The 7,874-nt window shown below is 43.4% G+C and overlaps 1 pseudogene; it reads left to right on the top strand.

Moving 5' to 3' along the window:
* Positions 1-6,622: 6,622 nt before the first annotated feature.
* On the top strand, positions 6,623-7,597 carry LOC110313425 (annotated as a pseudogene).
* Positions 7,598-7,874: the final 277 nt, after the last annotated feature.

The following is a 7,874-nucleotide window of genomic DNA, read 5'->3' as shown; positions in this document are numbered from 1 at the left end:
TAGGGGAGCAGAGGTTGGGGGGAGGGGGTATAGGAAAATTTCAGGATGGCATTTGAAATGTAAATAAAGAAAATAATAATAAAAAATAAAAATAAATAAATAAATAAATAAATAAATAACCTATTCTAGGTAGGAGGGACCTACAGGGAAAAATAACAAGCATTTTGTATAATAACCTATATATGGTAGACGAAGGTCTGTAATCCTCAGCATTCTTCCACCTTGAATGGCACAGCATATAATAAGACTGTTTATTGGTATAGAACTTCCCAGTAAGCATTGATCTTTGTGTTGGAACCCAAGTTAGTAAAAGCTAGTAGTGGTAGGATCTTCATTGTCTCCCACCATCAGGCCCATGCCAACAGGGAGACTCTGAATGAGCCCTGGTATCAGGTAAGACAATAACCCCAGTGAGCTGCGCTTCTGTTTCAGGTCACTTCACTTGTGGCAGGAAGCAGCAGTCTTAGATTACATTTTTACTGCAACATGACACGGTGCAAATCAACATGGTTCTTGATGCTACCTAGTACCATGCAGGGCTCAGCAGGCAATGGGCTCAAGGTGTGTTTGCAGTGTTTATAATCACAGGCATTACATAGGAGACTGCAGCTGATCCCTCCAAGATCAGCTGTGAGAACTTAGCATAATCACAAAGCTTGAGACACTCTGTGATGGTGAATGACACACTTTGGCCTACCTAGATAGCAGGAAATTGGTTATTAGGGTGTATTATCTCTAAAGTGCTCCTGGAGTTTATGCTGAATAGCCCATCAATGGTGACTTTATGGAAAACCCAAGCTTGGGTTGCCCTCTAGTGCCAAAACAGTAAGAACACACTACAACAGACAGACAGGAAACATGGACTTGTGGCATAATCAAATGCTGAAATTGCATAAATGAGTAAGAAACTAAGCAGAGTGTCAGAATTTAAGAGAAGACGAGCACATACACAAAGTCAGGTGGTAATACTTAACCCTTCAGTGTGCAGATGACACTGAATACCAACAAGGATCAAGGATCTTCAGGGAGTCAGGTATAATAGCATACATTTGTATTCTTGATACTCAGGAAGCTGAGGCAGGAGGTCTCAGTAGCCAAATACATTAAAAACAGAATGTAGAATTAGTGAGTTTGATGACAAGCTATGTGAAAATACACAATAGAAGAGAGTGGAGATGAATTTTTACAAGCTTGTGAAAACTTTAAGACAGTATTTAGAAGAACAAATACCCAGGTGTAATAAATAGTTTTGAGTTCCAGCTTAATGAAATGAAGACTGAATTAGGAGACCTGTTTCTGGGTGCATATGTGACACAGCTGGAGTTATCCCAGAGAAAGGAGCTTCAGTTGGGGAAATGCCTCCACGAGATCCAGCTGTAAGGCATTTTCTCAATTAGTGATCAAGGTGGGAGGTCCCCTTGTGGGTGGTGCCATCTCTGAGCTGGTAGTCTTGGGTTCTATAAGAGAGCAGGCTGAGCAAGCCAGTGAAAGCAAGCGAGTAAAGAACATCCCTCCATGGCCTCTGCATCCTGCTCCCTGACTTGCTTGAGTTCCAGTCCTGACTTCTTCAGTGATGAACAGCAATGTGGAAACGAAAGCTGAATAAACCCTTTCCTCTCCAACTGCTTCTTGGTCATGGTGTTTGTGCAGGAATAGAAACCCTAAGACAATATGTGAGAGCATTTCCAGATAGAACTGAAAGTAAACTCCTCCTCAAGGTGGACAGCCCACAGAGAGCCAGGCTATAAAGACTGGAGGAGAAAGTAGTTTTGGTTGCTGATAAGTGTATCTATCCTTCTGCCTCTTCCTCCCTCCTCCTTTTCCCTCCTCCCTTCTCAATTCTTCTCCCTCCTCCTCCTCCTCTCTCCTCCTTCCTCTCTCCTTCCCTCTTCCCCTGACAATGTTTCTGTTGCCACCCTGCACTGACAGCAGCTTCTTTGATCTTCAGGTGTAGACTGCACAGACCAGAAGTTCACCAAGAATCATCAAGGCCTTCAGCAGCATATTGAAATTGCTGCAATGTCCTGATTCTTGGACAAAGCCACTGTTGAGTTCTCAGTTTCTTTAACATGCAGACAGCCATTGTTGGACTACTCAACTCCTGATATGAAATGTATTCCAGTACATATGCATATACACACGAACACTATCTGTTCCACTCTAGAGAATTTTATCTAGTGTATCTAAAGGTTATTAAAGAGATACTACTACTACTACTACTACTAATAATAATAATAATAATAATACATCCCTAAGCCTAGAGAAGGATGCAAATATTCAGGTACAAAGGATTACCAGCGAAATTCAATCTAACTGACTATATCCCTCAACATAGTGAAATTATGCTCTCAGAGGTAAAAGATGATGCCAACATGAATAGAGGAAATTTCATAAGGTCCATCCCACAATGAAGAGCTACATCCAGTCAATGGTTGCCCAAAGAAAAATTAAGTTTAAAAGATGAGGTCCCTCCTAAATGCTTATCCAATCCCCAAGTGGTCAGCCCTAAACACACATATATGGTCAACACTAAATGGAATCAGTAAGTTGTGTATGTACATGTCTATGATGTATGTGCATGTGTGTGAAACAATAGTTAAAGAAGGGGTTATGAATATGAAAGGTACTGAGTAGCACAGGATGAAGAAGGGAAAGATGGGTGTAGAAAATGATATAAATATAATACTAAAAATCAAAAAATATAAATTTAAAAGACAATGACTCCTAGTAATAGGGGATACAGAATCTCAACTGGCCATCCCTTTTAGCCAGAAGAGACTTCAAGCGGTGGGACTTGGTTGCATTCAGTTGAGTTGCTGGCCAAGGGATTCCCATTGAATTCCCCAAAACAACCCAGCCTGTTGCTCAGACAAAAAACTCACATCAGGGTCCCATTGCCAAAGACAACACTCAGGCAACTCATTGAACATGGAGAAGTTGAGCCGGTGCCTACAGGGAGACCTCACCCCTATTTTCTAGTCTCTAGTGCAGGAAGGTACTGTAACATGAACACCAACACAGCCACAAAACTTTTAGCCTACAATCTGTCCTGCCACCAAAATATTCTAGGGTAATGGTGGCACATAACTTGTGAGAGTAGTCAACCAAAACCTGATTTGACTTAAGGCCCACTCCATGAGAAGGAACTCATACCTGGCATGGCTTAGGTAACCATAAACCAGAGACTAGATAGCTTAGAAACTAAACACTACTGGTCTAAAAAATCAATAAAACAACTCCTAATGATATTCTGCTACATCTGAGTATCTATCTAGTCATTATCAGAGAGGCTTTCTCTGGTAGCAGATGGGAGTGGATGCAGAGACCCATAGCCAGACAATATGCAAAGAGTGAGGTCTCCATCAAATCCTTCCTCTCGGAGCTCGGGGAATCTTGTGGAAGAGGAAATTGAAAGAGTGTAAGAGGGGCTGCTGAGATGGCTCAGTGGGTAAGAGCACCCGACTGCTCTTCCAAAGGTCCGGAGTTCAAATCCCAGCAACCACATGGTGGCTCATAACCATCCGTAACAAGATCTGACACCCTCTTCTGGAGTGTCTGAAGACAGCTACAGTGTACTTACATATAATAAATAAATAAATCTTTAAAAAGAAAGAAAAAAGAAAGAGTGTAAGAACCAGAGGGGACCAGGCATGGTGGTGCATGCCTTTAATCCCAGCACTCGGGAGGCAGAGGCAGGCGGATTTCTAAGTTTGAGGCCAGCCTGGTCTACAGAGTGAGTTCTGGGTCAGTCAAGGCTACACAGAGAAACCCTGCCTTGAAAAACCAAAAAAAAAAAAAAGAAAGAAAGAAAGAAAGAAAGAAAGAAAGAAAGAAAGAAAGAAAGAAAGAAAGAGAAAGAGAAAAAGGAAAAGAACCAGAGGGGATGGAGGACACTAAAAACCCAGGCCCTCTAAATCAACTAAGCAAAGCACATATGAGCTCACAGAAACCAAAGCAGCAAGCACAGGGCCTACATAGGTCTACACGAAGTCCTCTGCTTATATATTAGTTATTAGCTTTGTGTTTTTATGGGACCCATGACTGTGAAAACAAGTGGGTCTCTGACTCTTTTCTTTTTTCCCTATTACTATTGACATTTTTTATTTAAGCTCTTGAGAATGATATAATTCATTCATTTATTATTACTTTACATCCTGCTCACTGACCCCTGAGTTACCTCCTTCCAACAATCCTTCCCCTATTCCCCTACCCTTCTCCTCTGAGAAGGTAGGAGCCCCTGGGTATCCCCGAACTCTAGCACTTTGAATCTCTGTAAGGTTAGGTGCTTCCTCTACCACTGAGGACAGACAAGGCAGCCCAATTACTATAACATATACTACAGATAGGCAACAGCTTTTGGGATAGCTCCTGCTCCAGTTGTTCAGGACCCACATGAAGACCAAGATGTCTGCTACATATATGCAGGGATGTCTAGATCCAGCCTGTCTGTGTATATGTTCTTTGGTTGGTGATTCAGTCTCTGAGAGCCCCAAAGGTCCAGGTTAGTTGACTATGTTGGTCTTCCTGTAGAATTCCTATCCCCTTTGGGGCCCAGTCCTTCCCCCTACTCTTCCATAAGAGTCCCCAAGCTCCATTCACTGTTTGGCTGTGGGTGTCTGCATCTGTCTGAGTCAGCTGCTGTGTAGAGCCTCTCAGAGGACAGCCATGCCTGTCTGCAAGCATAACAGAATATCATTAATAGTGTCAGGGATTGGTGCTTGTTCAAGGCATGGGTCTCAAATTGGGCCAGTTATTGGTTGACCATTCTCTCAGTCTCTGCTCCATCCCCAATCCCTGTATTTCTTGTAGACAGGATAAGTTTGGGGTTGAAAGTGTTGTGGGTGGGTTGTTGTCCCTATTGTTGCAACAGAGTTCCTGCCTGGCTATAGGAGGCAGCCTCTTCAGGCTCCATATCCCCAGTGCTGGGTATATACCTAAAAGATGCTCCACCATCCCACAAAGACACTTACTCAACTATGATCATAGCAGCTTTATTTATAATAGCTCAAAATTGGAAACAACCTAGCTGTCCCTCAACTGAAGAATGAATAAGGAAATTGTGGCTCATCTATACAATGGAATACTATTCAGTTATGGAAAACAAAGACATCATGAATTTTACAGGCAAATGGATTTTGTGAATTTCATCCTGAGTGAGGTAATCCAGATCCAAAAGGACATGCACAGTATGTGTTCACTTATAAGTGGGTATTAGCCATAAAATACAGTATTCCCATGCTACAGCCACAGACCCAAAGAGACTGGACAGAAAGAGGGCACAAGCAAGGATGCTTGAGTCTCAAATGAAAGGAGGAATGGAATGGTCTTGGAAGGCAGATGGTGGGATGGAGGGAACTAGGTGGGAGAGGGGATTAGTAAAGGAGTGGGAGGATTCAGGGTCAGTCATGGGGAGGGGCAGGGGGATTCCCAAAAGACCACGAGAAGGAATGGCAACCTGCATCTGATGGGAGTTAGGGTAAGGAGGCAAGGGGCATCTCCAGGAAGAGATGGAGACCTGGGATAGGGGAGATACCCAAGAATCAGTGGGGTCTCTGACCCTTATGGCTGCACTTGGGACTCTTTTTCTCATGTTGGATTGCCATGTCCCACTTTGATATAATAGTTTTTTGCTTCATCTGAGTATTTTTATTTTGTCATATTTGGTTGTTATATAATAGAAGCCTGATCTTTTCTTTTTATTTTTTATTCCCTTTATATCCTGATGACAGTCCCTCCTCTCCTCCAAGTCCCACCCTTAAAAACTCTTCTCCCCATGTCTCCTCTCTTTCTCCTCAGACACAGCATGTGCTGTCCTTTGGGGTTTTCAGCCATTCTGATGGGTATTAGGTGAAATATCAGAGACATTTTGATTGATATTTCCCTGATGACTAAAGATTTCGTCGAACATTTCTTTAAGTGTTTCTTGGACTTTTGAGATTCCTGTTTAACTCTGTACCCCATTTTTAATAGGGTTATTTAGTTTGTTGCTGTCTAACTTTTAGAGTTCTTTATTTATTTCGGATATTATCCCTCTGTCAGATGTAAGGTGAAGATCTTTTCCCAATCTGTAGACTGCCTTTTTGTCTAATTGATACTGTCCTTTGCCTTACAGAAGCTTTTAGTTTCATGAGGTCCCATTTGTCAATTGTTGTTCTTAGAGCCTAAGAGTCATTGGTGTTCTGTTCAGGAAGTTGTCACTTGTGCCAGTGTACTCAAGGTTATTCCACACTTTCTTCTCTATTATATTAGTATGTAAGTATGTATAGTTTTATGTTGAGGTGGTGATGACGGTATGTGTATATGTGTGTTTCCTTTATCTTGTTTTCATTGGTATGGAATTATTCATTTCCTGTGTTTTCTTGTATGTAGTTAACCTCCTTGGGTTGGGGTTTTCCATCTAGTATTTTCTGTATTGCTAGCTTTGTGGATAGATAGTTTAAATTAGGTTTTGTCTTAGAATATGTTGTTTTCTCCATCTATGTTGGCTACAGTAGTCTAGTTTGGTATTCATGCTTTCTTAGAGGCTGTAAGATATATGTCCAGGCCCTTTTAGCTTTTAGAGTCTCTTTTAAGAAGTTGGGTATTGGCTCTCTGCTCCTCCCTGTTCCAGTGCCAGCCTCGTCCCATAGACAAAATGGTGAAGGTCGGTGTGAACGGATTTGGCCGTATTGGGTGCCTGGTCACCAGGGCTGTCATCTGCTCTGGCAAAGTGGAGATTGTTGCCATCAATGACCCCTTCATTGACCTCTACTACATTGTCTACATGTTCCAGTATGACTCCACCCATGGCAAAGTCAATGGCACAGTCAAGGCCGAGAATGGGAAACTCGTCATCAACAGGAAACCCATCACCATCTTCCAGGAGTGAGGCCCTGCTAACATCAAATTGGGTGATGCCGGTGCTGAGTATGTCATGGAGTCTACTGGCATCTTCACCACCATGGAGAAGGCCGGGGCCTACTTGAAGGATGGAGCCAAAAGGGTCATCATCTCCACTCCTTCTGCCAATGCCCCCATGTTTGTGATGGGTGTGAACCACGAGAAATATGACAACACACTCAAGATTGTCAGCAATGCATCCTGCACCACCAACTGTTTAGCCCCCTTGGCCAAGGTCATCCATAACAACTTTGACATCATGGAAGGGCTCATGACCACGGTTCATGCCATCACTGCCACTCAGAAGACTGTGGATGGCCCCTCTAGAAAGCTGTGGCTTGATGGCTGTGGGGCTACCCAGAACATCATCCCTGAATCCACTGGTGCTGCCAAGGTCATCCCAGAGCTGAACGGGAAGCTCACTGGCATGCCCTTCCGTGTTCCTACCCCCAATGTGTCCATTATGGATCTGACATGCCACCTAGAGAAACCTGCCAAGTATGACGATATCAAGAAGGTGGTGAAGCAGGTATCTGAGGGCCCACTGAAGGGCATCCTGGGCTACACTGAGGACCAGGTTGTCTCTTCCACCTTCGATGCCGGGGCTGGCATTGCTCTCAATGACAACTTTTTCAAGCTCATTTCCTGGTATGACAATGAATATGGCTACAGCAACAGGGTGGTGGACCTCATGGCCTACATGGTCTCCAAGGAGTAATAAGCCCTGGACCACCCACCCCAGCAAGGACACTGAGAGCAAGAGAGAGGCCCTGGGTTGCTGAGGAGTCCCTATCCCAACTCGACCCCCAACACTGAGCATCTCCCTCACAATTTCCACCCCAGACCCCCCATAATAACAGGAGGGACCTAGGGAGCCCTCCCTACTCTTGAATACCATCAATGTAGAAGAAGAAGAAGAAGAAGAAGAAGAAGAAGAAGAAGAAGAAGAAGAAGAAGAAGAAGAAGAAGAAGAAGAAGAAGAAGAAGAGAAGAAG

Source organism: Mus pahari, chromosome X, assembly GCF_900095145.1.
Source record: "Mus pahari chromosome X, PAHARI_EIJ_v1.1, whole genome shotgun sequence".
NCBI classification, from domain to species: Eukaryota; Metazoa; Chordata; class Mammalia; order Rodentia; family Muridae; genus Mus; species Mus pahari.
Note: the sequence above shows the minus strand (reverse complement) of the source record. Positions and strands in the feature narration are given on the sequence as shown.